At 53.2% G+C, this 16836-nt stretch overlaps 1 long non-coding RNA gene across 2 annotated transcripts; it reads left to right on the top strand.

Moving 5' to 3' along the window:
- The first annotated feature begins 4398 nt into the window (after positions 1–4398).
- LOC134474190 (uncharacterized) lies at positions 4399–11112 on the top strand. Of its 2 annotated transcripts, XR_010044851.1 has the most exons (4): positions 4399–7742; positions 9526–9934; positions 10079–10203; positions 10557–11112. It is a non-coding gene; the product is annotated as an uncharacterized LOC134474190 (long non-coding RNA). The 2 variants fall into 2 exon arrangements; XR_010044850.1 differs by lacking the exon at positions 4399–7742 and having other exon boundaries at positions 8354–9934.
- The last annotated feature ends 5724 nt before the right edge of the window (positions 11113–16836 follow it).

Genomic DNA, 16836 nt, shown 5'->3' with positions numbered 1-16836 from the left:
TCCACAGCCCCGGAGCACAGGAGAAACTTCCAGACCTCCGGAGGGCAGGCGGCTGGCCAGAGCAGATGCCCTCCCTGTCGTGGGGGAAGGCAGGAAGGGGCGACGACACACACAGGAGATGGAGCCGTGATGACTGAGCAGATGGGTCTGCAGGAGGCTGAACATGTTTGCGTCCAAGAACCAGAGCTCAAGGTGGAACCCTGGCTGGAGGCTGTGGCTGAAGAGCAAAGTCCAGGGCAGCAGTGTGGGGGCTGGGCCGGTGGGCAGGGTGGTGGAGGCCCAGAAGGGGCAGGCGGGGCTGAAAGGTTTTGGCCCAGACAGGACACTGTAGCCAGGAAAGCCACAACCGGAAGCAGGAAGCCCCATCTTGCCCTGCCCCTAGGAAGTTACCTGTGACGCCATCTTCCCGCCCCTGGGAATTTACATATGGCGCCAAACCTAGGACCAATGGGCTACCTGTGTATCCGTAATGCCCGCCTTAGGTTCCACCCCAAACCGAGGCTATTTACAGGCCCCCATGCCACGTGTCCGCCGGAGAGATCGCCGGACGCCAGCAGTGGGGTTGCCGGTCATCTCTCTCCGTGTTCTCAGAATAAAGGCCGCTTTTTATTTTATATTTCTCATCTTTTGTTAATATTTTTCATCTTTTGGAAATAACTCTATCATTTGGTGCCGTGACTCGATCGGCAGGCAACTGACTCTTGGGCCACATACCCAAAGTCTTCTAGCCGATAACCAGATAACATCCTGGATTAATCCCGAGCTTTTTCCTCTCCCAAGACGTTCCTGTCGGCAGCCACCTGCACTCCACATCGGCCAGACTGATTTCAGGTGAGCACTCCCCGGGGAACTTTTCACACTGGGCAGCCCCAATGGAATGTTCTCCCCGTCTGCGTGGGTCTGTGCATTTTCACGTCCTTAGGACCGCCCAGGGCAGGGTTCTTTCTGGGCAAACCTGCGCCCACAAAATCTCTCACGTTCTTTGGGTTCGGATAGCCCAAAGCAGAGATTTTTGGGACCGCCCACACTGAAAGAATGCCTCACTTCCCTTAAAGCCTTGCGCTTTCATGGGCAAAACTGTTACTGACCCCACGTAGACTCCATTCGTAAATCTCTCAGTGACGACTGGAATTTACGAGTTTTTGGAACCGTAGCCATAGCCTCCGCGTGGTGCCACAAATAAGTGACGACTTGATCTGGACCTCCAGTTTTTTTTTCTTGCCTGAATCAGTCATGGGGAACGTATTTTCTAACTCCCAAAAGACGCCTTTACAATGCCTAATTTCCAATTTATGTACTCTAAAAATTAAAGGTACCATAAAAACTAAACAACTAACTTTTTACTGCCAGGAGGTCTGGCCAACCTACCTGCTTATCGGCAAGCCTTGGCCTCAGCAAGGAACATTTGACCCCTGCATTCTCAGGAACTTGTATGATTTTTGTCAAGCTGGCAACAAGTTATTAGAACTCCCTTATGTCCAAGCCTTTCTTATTCTGAGAACACGCCCATCTCTCATTAAGTCTTGTGCTCCCGCTGAGATACTTTTAGCTAACTCTACCGCGCCACAAACTTTTCCGTCCTGCCCTCCGTTGTTTTCCTGGCCACCGCCTGCCTACCACCAAACTCGTTCCCTGCCGTTACCTCCCGCTGGACCGCTCTCTCCTTCCCCTATGCCTGATTCTCTCAGCAGCTCTAATCCCTCTCCGTCGCAGATACCTCCTGCTGTATGATAGTCTCCCTCTCCACCTTCCAGGACCCATAACTCTCCCAGCAGCTCTGATCCCTCTGTTAGTGCTTCCTCTCAGTCTCCGACTAATCCTGAGAATTCTGTATCCCCTACAGCATTCTCACCGCCCGCCCACCATACTAGGTCTCGGTCGCTATGTCCTTCCAGCAGGTCGCGTGATTGTTCCAGCTTGCGCGGGGAACAGTCGCCATGTTGCAACCCTCTGCCACGTGGCATGGCGCCGCCATGTTCAGGAGGGCCACATGGCGACAGGGCGCCGCCATGTTTCGGGTCACGTGACAGGGCGCCGCCATGTTTCCAGGACCCTCACTGTCAACAGGCGTCTCCTTGTGGCTCCTCTTGTGAACTACAACAGCCGCCCTGTTGCAGTGCACATGACACTTCATTGTGCTGCCAACAGCAGTCCTCTCACTACAAGGCACACAGTGAGATGCCATCTGCTCGTGTTTCCCAGGGTGACCGGCAGCAGCTCTGTAGCCGCTCTACAGATGATTGCTCACATGCGCCTACCGGAAGGATAGCTGCTCAATGGCCCTCTGCTCTGGAATCTTCTCCTCAGGCTCTGCTTCCACTTCGGGAGCAAGCTGGCCCCGAGGGACTTGTTAACATCCATGTGCCTTTTTCCCTTTCTGATCTATCCCAGACTGCCCATAAATTAGGTAGCTCTTCTGTTGACCCACAGAATTATATCAGGCAATTTAAATTCATTACTAATTGTTATGATTTACATTTTAAGGATGTTATGGGATTCTAAATACCACTCTCAGCTCACAAGAACGGAATCAACTGTGGCAAGCAGTTCAAAAAGAAGCTGATCACAGACAGGTAAACACCGCTGATAATGATTCTAGGCCTACAGCTGTGCCAGAGCAGGTCAAGCATACTAACTATAACAAACTTTTAAAACAGGTCCAGGAGGCTAATCAAAACCCAGCTGTGTTCCTAAATTGGCTTTCTAATCCTCGAGCCCTGCAAGCAGTTCCAGCTTTGTGCACTGTGTCGGGCCGCCTCCCAGCCCCTCCCCCATGTGCCGTCCCAGCCCCTCCCTCCCCCATGCGCCGTCGTCGCCGCTGCCACCTTACACGTTTCCGGGGGCAGTCCGAGCCCGCCCCTGCATGCTACATCCCAGCGCTTGCCCCACCCACTGGGCGTGCTCTGCCGGAGCGCCGCAAAACAGCAGCTCAGCGGCTCTGCTCAGGCATGCTTTTTTACAATTTGGCTCCGCTCAAAAGATGCTTTTTTATTACAATTCTCAAACCATTTAATCAAGGTTATTGGCCACCTGATAATTTTACCAGCCTTGTTTATCAATCAAAGCCTTCACCAATCTCCTGTTTAACAACTAAGGTAATAAATTCCTTTTTGCTGGGAACCACTAGCTGTATTTCAAGACAAGGATTTTCTTAAAGTTTTATTTTACTTGTCTTGGTTCATACTACTGCAAATAACAGGTTTAAAAACACTAAATGTGTTCAGAATTTGACAGTATTAGATCAGTTTTGATTGATTTATTCATAAGATTGCTAAACCTTTACTGCAAAATGTTTCCATTAAAGCCTTGTTTGGCAGACTAAAGCTTTTTTGTTAATTCTACATGTCACCCTATAAAAAAAAGCGATATGCCATCCAGATAAAGCCTGCTCTCTAATCCAAAATGCCAATATTAAATTCCTGCATACTTACTTAATTCTACTATAGTCCAAATCCCAAACAAAAAGGCAAAACTTGACCTTCAAACCTTATAGAGATCTTAATATGGTTTTTTATATTTTTAACACTTGTGACACTTGGAGTTCTGAGACAGGTAAACCTACACAAGGTGGAGCTGCCTGCCCCCTCCATGGACCACGCTCAAATGCAGCAGAAGATACTGGGCAAGAAAATGCCCCATCCTGGCATTCTTTGAGACCTTACTCCAGGGCTACTGGACTGTCCTAGCCACCAGAGAGTGGGTAAGCCATCCTAAGTTCTAGCCCTCATAGGAAATGTCGACACTGCCAGATTCGTCACCGACAGAAAATCCGCTGCTGAAGACTGAGGAAGTTCAGGGCAACAACAGCCCCCTTTAAGGTGTCCGTCTCAGATTCCAAGTCGCACAAAACTCTCAGGTAAGACATTCTCTATATTTGTGGACATAGAGGCCATATATACAGAGTTCTTCCTGAGTATTCAGGCTGCTATATTAAGTCCTCAATCTCTATGATGGGGTATTGATGGTCAACCTATGCCATTTACAAACAGGGCCTATTTTGTGCAGGTCCCAGTCCTAAATTTTAAAATGCCTTTTATACAGGCTGACTTAGACACACTGAGGCCTCAACAGCTCCTACCTGTTGTTGCTGGTGGACCCTTCCTCAGTGATATAGACCACCCCCTTCCTTTCTTATTCACCAATTTCTCAGGTAACCCTAGTCAAGACACAGATACATTTTTGTCTTCTCACTTGGTTTATACTTTTTCAGGATACATAAAAGCCTTTCTCATACTTGCTAAAGTTCTGTTACAGCAAATCATTCCAAGGACTACAACCAGGTTACAGCGAACCATGCCTAAATCAAAGTTGCTAGACTGCCATCTTGGTCTCACATCACTCAGGCTAAGAGGTGCCCTCCCAGCCCTAAATCTGATCGTTCTGAGTGTTCATCTCATCTTCTGTCACCTACCCGTCTCCGTCTCACAAAGGCCTCGCAGCCACAGTTAACAGGCTAAGTCATGTTTTGTTATCCACTTTGGTTCCTAATTTCTTACATTCTATTAATGATCATTTTTACAGCAGGACTCTTTAGCAGTATTGCCTACAGACTCCAACGTCATGCATACCAGAGACAAGCCTTACCAACCTACCGTCTTAACTTTTATGCTTTCAGATGGGGGAGTAATCACCTCTCATAACTCCACTCCTCCTAACCCCACGTTTAATTTTCAGAATTCTGCCTTACCGTGGAAATGTTTCTACCTCAACATGGTCCTGATAGAATGATATGTCTAAATCAAAGGCACCTTTCCTTCTACCTCACCTGGGTCCTTAAATATGACAGTGCCATGTCTCCTCATAACATCTTGTCTCTTTGTTTTTCCAGTCTGACATATGTGCATTCACCAGTGAAGTTGTCCTGGCCAAAACACCTGGCACCAGCGTCTACCTGGGCATCAACCTTCATCCTGTCGACTCCCCTAGGCTCCAGTACAGCGCCCTTTGCCAGCAGGAAGTAGTTAAAGAGAGAAATCTTCGCCCCTTTTCATAATAATAACCATAAGACGGGATATGAAAGGTTTTGGCTCAGACAGGACACTGTAGCCAGGAAAGCCACAACCGGAAGCAGGAAGCCCCATCTTGCCCTGCCCCTAGGAAGTTACCTGTGACGCCATCTTCCCGCCCCTGGGAATTTACATATGGCGCCAAACCTAGGACCAATGGGCTACCTGTGTATCCGTAATGCCCGCCTTAGGTTCCACCCCAAACCGAGGCTATTTACAGGCCCCCACGCCATGTGTCCGCCGGAGAGATCGCCGGATGCCAGCGGTGGGGTTGCCAGTCATCTCTCTCCGTGTTCTCAGAATAAAGGCTGCTTTTTATTTTATATTTCTCATCTTTTGTTAATATTTTTCATCTTTTGGAAATAACTCTATCAGGGGCAACAGGAGAGACCGGAGTCCAAGAAGGGGCGAACGCTTCAGGATAATGATAGAAGCTCCTGAAGCCCATGGAAAGGACGACCGAAAGGTCTGAGGAGCTTAGAAAATGTCACATGAGAGACACAAAGGAATGCCATGCACATGCGGGAATGTGCCATGAGCCGCTGGCACACCAGGAAGGTCAGAGACACTGGACGGGGACTCGCAGAGGGAAGTGAGGGCTCAGCAGACCAGGGAGACCGAAGGAACGAATCACCGTCCTTCAGTCACCCTCCTTCAGCGCCCAAAGAAGGAAAAAGTCCGGAATGCTACGCCCAGGAGAGCAATCCGCCAGAACAGGGGCAAAATAAAGACACATCCAGACAAACGAATTGGAAAGACTCACAAATACCATTCTCATAGAGAAACGCTAACCAATCTGCCCCTGAAATCCAGTGTGATCATCTGCACGGCGGTCCAGCAACGTGATGAGGCTGGGGAGAGAAATGCAGGCTTCCGGCGGGGAAAGAAGGAGTGAAACGGTTTTTAGGCACAGAGTGACTTTTTCCTACACAGAAAATCCTACAGGATCTAAAAGGCAATTGCTACAACTATTGGTGAGTTTTGCAAAATGAAGAACCCAATATCAATATGAAAAGTCAGTTTATTACCTTATACATTTTCAGCAAATGACAGGAAAGTGACATTCAAATAACAATTGCTTTTGTAACAAAATTTAAAAACTAAATAGGCTATGTATTTTCATGTCAGGCTTCTCTATACTGCAAATGAAATTTTTATTTTTATTAAAACAGTCTTGGGGAGAGAACTTGACGAGAATTTCAATGAGAGAGAAGGTGCTGCTGGATCCCAGAGGGAGAGGCCCTGTGGCAGGTGGGAGGCTGATGGTCACAGGGTCCGGACTGGTGAGAGGCCAGCTTCCCTAGATTAACCGCAGACTCAAAGCTGTTCCGATCAAAATCCCAGGAAGAATTTTATGGAAATCTTTAAGTTGCTCTTAAAACTTGTTTGGAAGTGCAAGAGCTCAAAAATAGAAAAAGCAGAATCCCGAAGAACAGAACTGGAGGAGTCGGACTGCCGACTGCAAGCCATGCCTCTAGGCTGCAGGAATTCCAGGCAGAGTTTGGGTTGAGCACGACAAGTCATCTGGTGTACAGCACCAGGGTCCAAAGCAGATCCTGGGTATCATCTAGAGGCCTTGGCAGCAGCACCCGAAGTTCAGGAGGAGGGAAGACACCGCTGATGGATGCCTAGAGGGGCGAGGAGCCTCTTCCTGGGGCCCCACAAGGAGCTCCGTGCAGACGAATTGAGTCTAAGCCATGCAGCAAAGATGCAGAACTTGTGGCGGAGACAGGAGATCAGCCCTGCCTAAGCAGCCCACCTGCCAAAATCAATCCAAATTGGGTCCAAAAATCAAAAAGACACCAGAGAACTTAAGGGGAAAAAACCGCCACGCGTTTATTTTAGCTGGCCAGTGATGTAGTCCCTAGTAGCAAGTAGGAGACTAGCGCCCTGACTGGGAGGAGTCTGGGGTATTTAAAACCTAAAACCACAGGAATTTGCTTTGTTACAGGGTATCTTGAGGGACATCAGGTAATAGTTACACAGCTGAGACCACAGGGAAAAACACTCTGGGGGGATGTTTTGAGGTTATTTATGACTTGGGAAGTTTCCAGGTTATTTACAACTCTGGGGGAAGTTTTGAGGTTATCTCCTGTTAATGGTTGTACAAACATTCATGGGAAATTTTAACCACAAGGGTTCAGTTACAGGTCAACCAGGTTTAGCACAGTTTTTTTTTATAGCTTACAACACTGACTTTGGAGAGGCAGCAGTGTCCTGCAAACAAAGGCTACCTCTGGAGGAGAAGAGGTTGAAGTTTACTTCTGCAAAACAAGACAAACAGAAAGCGGCCTACTGGCATGGGAAGACATAATTAAGATGCTAAATGACCAGGCACATGTAGAGAAATCTTTGTGGTTCACAGATCCGCCCAAGATGTTGCGTCCAGATTAAAGGACAGTGATCAAGACCCAGAAAGAGCACTTTGAGACCCTTCAGAAAACATAAAGTGAAACTGTGGTAAGAACATGAAAAGGCAGGAAAGGCAGATGTCATGGTTTATGTCTGTGTCCCCAGGCCTCATGACTTTGCATTGTGCATTTGGTTCATTGTCTAGTGCTTGGATTGATGGTGTCAGTGCTACACCCACAAAGGGGTGGAGCCAGGATGTGATGTAATGGCAGGAAGAAGGTGTGACTTGCTCTTTGCTGGTTCCTGCTTGCTGTTTGCAGCCACCATGAACTGCGCCCCAGCCATGCCCGCCTGCCTTGGAGCCAATTGAAACCTCCAAAAACTGTAAGAAATAAACCTTTCCTTTCCCAACTTTGGGCTTCAGGTATTTTGTCTCAGCCACAAGTAAAAAGTAACTAAGACAGAATTTGGTACCAAGAGTGGGGTCTGATAGAACTGTGGCGGCTGAAAAGATAAGAAGTATGAAATATAAATGACCTTTATTTTGAGAATTCAGGGAGAGACACCCCCGATCCCCTGGGGTGCAGCATCTCCCCCTGTGGTCAGTGATCTCTCCATGGAACACGTGGAATGGAGGCATATAAGTAGCCTAGGTTTGGGGTGGAACCTAAGGGGGCATTAGGGATGCACAGGTAGCCCATTAGTATTCTTTTGGCTTCCATAGGTAAATTCCTAGGGGTGGGGAAGATAGAGTCACAGGTAAATTCCTAGGGGTGGGGGAGATGGAGCTCCTTGGTTCGGTCTGAGGCTTTACTGGCTACAGTGTCCTGTCTGGGCCAAAACTCTTTCAGGGTCATTTGCTGTGACTATACCTGACCATGTTTTTCAAGAAGCTTTGGAAATGGCTTGTGGGCAGAGTTTGGAAAGGTTCGGATATGTCGCCTGGATGCGTAGAGCTGGAGCAGCTTAGGCTGTTCTGTAGAGGAGATTCTAGTCAGAGCTCAGGAGACCAGAAGGCTGATAGGAACCCTCATGGTAAAGACAAAGCTTGGAAGGTTTTTTCTGGGAAGAAGGACTGCATTGGTTGTTGGACTCCACATGATGTGTGTTATGGCTTGGCAGAAAGTTTGTCTGCATTTTTCTCCCGCCCAGAGACTTTGCCTGAGACTGAGACAAAGGGCAATGCACTGATTAATTTTGAAAAAGAAATTAAAAAGCAATCAAATACTGAGGCTGTGGTATGGCTATTGTTGGGGGGCTTTTAGCCAGCTTTATGTTGCAAATCAAGAGCAAAGAGCCCAGCAGGATTATTTGCAATACTGTGAGTTTGGCCAGAAGGAAAATGCTAGGAAGGCTGTGGATGGTAAAGACAGAGTTGAGATTTTGATTGCTGAGGAGAAACAGAGAGATAAGAAAGATGGCCCTGGGGCATCCCAGGAAGGGGGTCCCCACTCTTTGCAGCCTCACTGCAAAGGTAAAAGAATTTGCTCAGAGGAGAAAGCTGCAGAGCACCAGGTTCTAGAATGGCAACAGAGGCCACATGAGGTTCCAGAATGGCGGCAACATAGAGAAGGTTTTCCTCACAATCAGGTAAACAGAGTACTTCGATCCAGGCAGCTGACCCCTACAGCCAAGAGATAGAAAAGCCTGGCTACTGCTCCAGCTAGCAGCAAACCTTGGCGGCATCCGCAAGGTGCTGATCTTAGGTGCAAGGAAAATGCACAAAATCTGAGGGTAAGACGGCTTCCACCTCGATTGCAAAGGCCCTGGCTGGCCAAGCAGTGTGCCCCTAAGAGGGCAATTTGTGAAGATGTAAGTGTGAAGCCAAAGGTGCAGTGGAGACCCCAGAAGTTTGGAAAAGCCAGGAATGTGGATGATCCAAGGAAGGCTGCAAAAAGCGAGCAGAGAGGAGTTAAGAAAAAAGCTGCAGGAGTTGAAATTGCCAGAAGTGCCCTGGGGGTGGAATCACCCAAGCCTTTTGGAGCTTGCAACCAGATTGCTTCAGATGCTGAGTGTGGAACTCTAGGACTTAATGTTTGCCCTGCTGGATGTTGAACTTGCTTTGTTTCCAATGCTTTATATTCCCCTGTTTGTAACTTTTGGAATGGTAATGTTTATCTTTTGCCTTTGCATTTCAGAAGTGTTTAACCTTGTTTCATTTGTACAGGGGGTTACAATTAAGAGTTTGCCATAGATCTTGGAGAAAACTTGGGACTTGGACTATTCAGCAATGCTGAAGCTCTTAGGACTTTGGCAACTCTTGGAGGTAGACTAAATGTCTTTTGATAAAGGATGTACATGAGTCCTGGGGGCCAGGGGTGGAATGTCATGGTTTATGTCTGTGTCCCCCAGGCCTCATGCGTTTGCACTGTGCATTTGTGATGGTTCATTGTCTAGTGCTTGGATTGATGGTGTCAGAGCTACACCCACAAAGGGGTGGAGCCAGGATGTGATGTAATGGCAGGAAGAAGGTGTGTCTTGCTCTTTGCTGGTTCCTGCTTGCTGTTTGCAGCCACCATGAACTGCGCCCCAGCCATGCCCGCCTGCCTTGGAGCCAATTGGAACCTCCAAAAACTGTAAGAAATAAACCTTTCCTTTTCCCACTTTGGGCTTTAGGTATTTTGTCTCAGCCACGAGTAAAAAGTAACAGACAGCAAACAACATTAGGAACCCAAACCAAAGCTGCTGAGCTGTGAGGGATCACTTCTGTTCCCTATAAGATAACTGAGGACGGACAGACCGAGGATGGACGGACAGGCCGAGGATGGACGGACTGACCAAGGACAGAAGGACTGAGGACAGACTGACCGAGGACGGACAGTCCAGTGATGCTGAGTGCTGTGAGGTGTGGTTTTGGAAGGCTGGTGGTTTCTGGGAAGGGAAACGCAGACCCGGCAACTCAGCCAACCCCCGTCTACCCCCAGAAGTTTCTCCACACCCAAGAGAAATGAACATATCTACAGGGAGATGCGGGTGGGAATACCCAGGCGGGCGGAGCAGTGTCTGTCAGCAACGGAGCAGGACACAGGTGACAGGCAGCCGCATTGCCTCTGGGCTCGGTGTCCCACACGCGTGAGGTCCAGGTGCAGACAGAGAGGCGGCTGTGGTGACAGCGCCAGAGCAGGCACCACCCAGGCGGGGCGTTACAGGGAGCGGCAGAGACGTCCCAGGTGATGAAAGCCTTTTAATCTTGATCAGGTGGTGACTGCCTGGCCATCAACAGCCTCTGAGATCCTCAGACATCACCCCATGCTCGGGCACTGTGATGCCCTCTCTTCCTCCTCCCCTCTGCCCATCTCATACACACGCTGAAGACACATACGAGGCTCCAAGTCTTTCTCCGCGTATGTGCGGTGATCTCGCTCACTGGCGTGGCCGGGGGCACAGGGTGGGAAGACGAGCCTGCCTGCTGCAGATGGTGTGAGTTGGACTCTTCACCCCAGCAGCCTGGTCCCCACTGTGGGAAGGGACAGTCTCGGTAGAGCGCACTGTCTGCAATGTGACGCTGTGCTGGGGACAGCAGCCAGGAGGAGGAGGGACACAGGCAGGTGCGACTCTTTCCACAGCAGGGTGAGGACAGGACTGAGCCTGGGGCGGGGCCTCGGGGCAGCCTGCCCAGCAGCAGCGGCTGTACAGCAGGTGCAGGAGGTCTTGGCCAAGGTCCCCAGACTGTGTCTTGGGATGACCTGATGGCTGTGCAGGATGACGACCGTCACAGTGTCCTTCCTGGGGTCAATAGAGTGCATGCACTAGGGCTGGGGATGCTGTACCCACAGGGCCCTGTGGCAGCTGCTGCTTGCCCTGGATGGAACCTGGGAGCAGGGAGGCAGCTGTGTCCAGGAGCGGGGAGCCCAGTTCTGTCCATTCTTTAATGACTCTTTTCCTTATCCGTGAGGTAGGACACAACAAGCACCTCCTCTGCCCGGGCCACACAGTGGGACAGAGAGGCGGGGGATGGCCATGGTAGACAGATGACGCCCTCCTGGTCAGCCAGACCCTGCTCAGAGCCATCCCCAGCCCTTTGTGGCAGCCCCAGCACACCACAAAGCCCAGACGAACTAGTCCTGCCCACTCCCCACCTTGGGCTGTTCACAGTGGCTTCCAGCCTGCGGCCTTCCTGTCTGGGCTCTGCATTCCCTGATTCTATGCCCGACTCACTCAGAGCACCTGGGCGTGGCTGGGAAGGGCACTGTGGTCCTTTCCCAGGGCCCCTTTGTCAGGAGACCACCTCCTGAGAACACTGCCTGGAAACAGGCCTGCTATTTGCAGCCACTGCACCCTGTGTAGTCCTGGGCTTGGGGACCCTGTTGGGGACACTGCACGCTGAGGACAGATCAGTGCTGGCCGCGATGGGAGGGGAGGCCCCACATCTACAGGTCACCCAGGACCAGGCCGTGACTCCATAAAAGGTTATGGTGAGCGGAGGAGGAGCCGGGCCTGAGCCAGCAGGTAGGGGAGGAGGTGGCCGTCCCGGCTCCCAGGTTGGTGTGAAGCAGACCCATGATGGCTCTCCAGTCTCTGCTCAAGGACAAACACCAGCTGGGCCACTTGAGGTGCAGTGTGGACCAGGCACAGGTTTGGGGGAGGGGTGAACCCCTCTTGGCCAGGCACCTAGCTGTTACGTGGTTCAAGTGGGTGCATCTCACCCCTTACACTCGGAGTTCAGGGTGACTGTGGGGCAGTGGGCTCTGCCCTGTACCCTGTAGTCCTGTTCCTGACCCTGCCATCCCACCCTCCCCAAAGGGCACCCCATGCACAGGAATGCTGGGGCCCTCCCTTGTTCCCCCGCCTGAGTGACCTGTGGACCACCTGTGGCAGGTCGTGGGCTCCCTGTAGGGTTGGGTGCTTGACCCCACCTCACACCCACAGAGGCTGAGAGGGCACCCGATACTCAGCCCCCCATGTAGGATGCAGACAGCGGCTCTTTCCCCACTTTCTGTACTTCCGGGGCACATACAGCAGAGCTTCGTCCATATGAGAGTAGGGAGAGACCTTCTACATGCTCCCTGTCTCTATCTAGCTGCCGCAGGCCACTCCTCATGGGCTGGGTCCCCAGCCACCCCCCTGGGACCTGGGGACTGAGACTCCTCTCTAGCTGGGCCCTGCCGTGTCCTGCTGCCTAGGCATAGCCTGGCATGTCACTTGACACCGCATGCACTGACGGGCTATCTCGGGCTCACGGGGGAGCTGAGGCACATTTGGACCCACCCTAGCTGTTCAGATCCTTCCCTGTTCTGACACGATGTCCTCAGACCCAGGAAGCAAGGTGGTCCAAGCTCAGGGGTGGACACGGCAGGCTTTGCCCCAGCTGAGCAGAAGCCAGCCCCAAGTCCAGCCCAGGAAGTGCCCACAACTGATGTTAGAAGGAGGGAGGGGCACCCAAGAGACCCCAGGGCCTAGGAAGGCAGCTAGTGTGCAGTGGCCAAGCTTGTCTCCCCAGCCCAGGGCATCGGAGGCTGCAGAGGCAGGAGAAGGCAGCGGTGCCCCCAGCAGCAGCCTGCCAACCACTGAGCTCTTGGCAGGGCAGCCATGAGGGCAGCTGGTGTCCAGGAAGCTCCCAGGACCACAACCTCAGGACGAGGCCGGGCACAGTTGTGGTGGGCAGCTGGCCAGATGGGGGCCATGCTGCCCACGGCAGGGCCCCACCCTCTCCGCCTGTCACAGCTGTGTGGAGCACTCACCCGGCAGAAGGTGCTGTTTAAAGATTTAAGACAGCGGCCGTTGGAGATGAAAGGCTGCGTGCGGCCTGGGTAGGCTTAGCCCTCCCGCCTGCTGTGGAGCCAGGGCAGGCCGGGGATGCTCACAGTCGCCCCCAACAGCAGCCTGCATCCGTTGGACTGCTGGAGGGAGGCTCTGTTCTCATTTTCCTCTTCACTGGAGCAAGGCACAGGATCCCTGGGGAGCCTGCGAGCCTGGGGGCTGTGGGTTCTCACCATGTCCTTGGCCATAGGCCTGCCTCTGTGCTGGCTGTGGCCCTGCCCAGCCACCTGCTCCAGCATCCGAATGCAGCCACCAGCGTCCAGGCAGCCTCCTGACCCTACCCTGGACGTGCTGGACCTGTGGTGCCCAGCCCTGGCCTGCAGGATGGGTGGAAGGGCCTCTGCCGCACAGGAAGCCACGATGCTGACCTCTTCTCTTTGGCTGGCCTGCTTGTGGCTGCTTTTCCAGGGCTGTGTTCCTAGAGTCTGTGTTTTCGCAAGCACATGCCCAAGTTGGGCAGGTCCGTGTGCATGTGTGTATGTACAGGCACAAGTTCCAGTGTGCCTGTTTGCATGTATGCTTGTGTGTAAGACATGTGTGCCCATGCCTCAGGCATCCTTGCACGCACACAGGCATGTGTGCTGTGTATGCATGTGCGTGGGTGTGCATTTGTGAGAGCGGAGGGGCAGAGTGAATGACTCCTTTCTCGTGGCTGTGTAATAGGCTGCCGTGGGTGCTAGCCAGAACAACAGCCTGACTCCTGTCTGCCGCTCCTCATGGCCAGCTGGGCTCTGCCCGCAGCATCTGGGTATCGGCAGAATGTGGTGCTTTGGGGACAGCATTCTCTCCTGAGCCCTCGGGGCACTTGTGCTGCCCCGTACCCGAGCTGCCGCCTTTTCTGATTCAGCCCTTGGGCCCAGCCACTCGACAGACTGGCCTGGCTCTTCTGCAGCCTCCAGCCGTGGCTGCCGTGTGTCCTGCCCTGCCCACCTTCCCTCACTCCTCTACACCCAACCAGAGCAGAGCCACCTGGGGGGAACCCTACTGTCCCTTAGTGTGAAGCCCCCTCCCTCCCAGACTAGGAGAGGCTGCCAGCTAGGGGTGGGACCGGCCTGGGGAGTTTGTCATCACCAGGCACTCGGCTAGACCTGTGACCTCCAGGGTGGGAGCAGCAGGCCATGTAGCCTCTGAGAGCAGGGCCCCAGCAGGGGGACAGCCATGGGGGCCACCTTGGAAGAGCCCGGGGCCCTGGCCAGCCCTGTAGGGGGGGCTGTGATTGATGTGCAGCCTGGTCCTGCCCAGCCGCCCAGCTTCCTGCCCCCACACAGTGTGATGAGTGCCCTCACGTGATGCCAGCCACCTGGGGACCTCGCCAGGCCTGAGCCTGTACCCTTGCAGCTACAGAATTGTGAACCAGACACCTCCTTCCTTTGTCAGATGCTGGGCCCCAAGGCTCCAGGGACAGGAACAAGGAGCAGCCTAATCCGAGGCCTCAGTGATGCCAGAAGCCGCTGATGGCCTTAGCAGGACAGAACCCTCCCTGGGCAGGCGGATCTGCTCTCCGCCACCCTCCTCAGCACTCCGGGAACCCCCGCTCCAAGTGGGACCACCTCAGAGAGCAGGGCAGGCCTAGATTCGGGTGTCTGGAGTCCCTGTGTCCCGAGTAGGTGTACACTCGAGGCCGGTGCTTCTAGCATCCGGTCTCTGTCTCCATGGAGCTGGAGTGCCCTGCACTGGACCTGCATGTTACTGGGATGAAGAGTATTTGCTTCCACGACTTGGGGCAGATCCTAGAGCTTCCATGAAACAAAGAGGCTCCACAAGGGGTCAAGGTGACAGTGGTGGCAGGGACAGGGGCCACCCTCCACTAAGGACCTGGAGAAGAGCCAGGGAAGGGGGAGGTGCCACGCTTTCCCCGAGGAGACAGGCGAAAGAGGAGCTGGGCAGTCACACACCAGGGCCTGGCCTCCCACTCCAAGGTCTGGGCCTCTGGTGGCCCATGGGACACCAGTACAGTTCTCAGGGCAGATGTATACTTGCTCTGTTCCAACAGCAGCTGTTGGAACAGAGCAAGTATACATCTGCCCATCTGCCCATGTATCTGTCCATCAGTCCATCCATCCATCCATTTATCTACCCATCCAGTCATCCACCTGTTCACCCACCCATCCATCCATCTACCCATTTATTCACCGAAATGTCCACCCATACAACCATCCATCCATTCATACATATATTCATCCCTCCATCTGTCTGCCCATTTACCTGTCCTTCCACCCATTCATCCATCCACCCATCCACCCATCCACCTGGCCACCCACCATACTTTTGTCCATCCATCCACCCATCCATCTGTTCATCCCTCCATTCGTCAGTCTGTCCATCCATCCCTCCATCCCTCCATCTACCTGTCCACCCATCCACATTCCACCCATCCAGGCACAAGTGTCCGGCATGCGTGCGCTGCCCTTGCACGCTGAGGAGCCTCCCTGCCTGCTTCACTCCGGTCCTGCATCAGAGGAGCCTGGGTCTCTTTCAGAGCACACGGGTCAGCTCAGGAGGATTCAGCTGTGAAGACACGCAGGGCTGCAGCTGCAGACCCGAGTTCCCGCTCCTCCCCCTGCAGAAGGAACCTGTGCCCCCCCAGGCTGGCAGGAAACGTCTTCATAAAATATTGATTGGCTCGCACAAGCCTTGGGGTGTCAGGACAAAGGGATGGAGAAGCTTTTGCATGTAAATTAGATCTGTTCCTTGTTTCCTTAACCCTCTCCTGCCCAGGAACCCAGGTGCGGCTGGGACCGCCACACGGGACAGGGTACACTGTGGACTCAGGCGGGCTGGGATATGGGTGCAGCTCCCTACTGGGTCAGGGCCATGGGCGCAGCTGGGCCTCTTTCTACATCAAACACTGCCTGGTCACCCCTCTGCTGACCCACAAGACCCTGGACATCCACCTGTGGTCCCTGCTAACCTTGGCTCTGACCTATCTGGACAGGAGGCCCTGAGGGTGGCGAGAGGGTCACCAGTGCCCTCCTCGTGGCCCTGAGGACCAAACTTGGGGACTTGCACTGAGCTACATCCCCAGCCTCCCTCATTCCGCGGTTCTTATAATTTTGAGACAGACTTTCCCTAAGTTGCCCAGGTCGGACTTGTGATCTTGCTGCCTCAGCCTCTCAAACATCAAGATCCAGGTGTGATCCTCCCTGCCTGGTGTCTTCCCTGTGATGTAACCCACCTTGCTCGCCACACTGACACCAGGGTGGCCCCTCGGACTCGCTCCAGTGCCTGGGCTCTGAGCAGACCCCACCAGCCAGGCAGGATGTTGAGTCCTCCCTGCAGACCAGGCAGGCAGGAAATGCAGCTTTCTGATGGTGCGCGGAGGACAGGTGGGCAGGAGAGACCAGGAGAGGGGTGGGAAGGGGCACATGGACGAGGGAATGTTGGGGTGGGTGAAGGGAAATGGCTGCATGGGGGCAGATGAATGGCAGAGCCGTCGACTGGCCCTGTGGGGCCTCAGTTTCCCTGTGGCTCCACCTGCCCAGGCCATGCTCCTGCTCTGCCCAGGCCTGGCCCAGGCCCTGAGCATCATGATGTGTAAGGGCTGGGCCCTCTCTGGCCACCACCGGGTCTCACCTCCCTCCTCCCTGAAGGAGGCCCTGGTGCAGGCGGCTCCCAGAGCTGCTGCAGAGCTGGGGGCCTCCTCACCCAGGGCCGCCGGCCCTGGGCCTGACAGGCGGCAGTACCTGCCCTGTCGGTGTCCATCCCTCCCTGTCCTGTC

The sequence above is a fragment of the Cavia porcellus genome, unplaced genomic scaffold (assembly GCF_034190915.1).
Source record: "Cavia porcellus strain 051 isolate PalLab524CR breed Dunkin Hartley unplaced genomic scaffold, mCavPor4.1 scaffold_31, whole genome shotgun sequence".
NCBI classification, from domain to species: Eukaryota; Metazoa; Chordata; class Mammalia; order Rodentia; family Caviidae; genus Cavia; species Cavia porcellus.
Note: the sequence above shows the minus strand (reverse complement) of the source record. Positions and strands in the feature narration are given on the sequence as shown.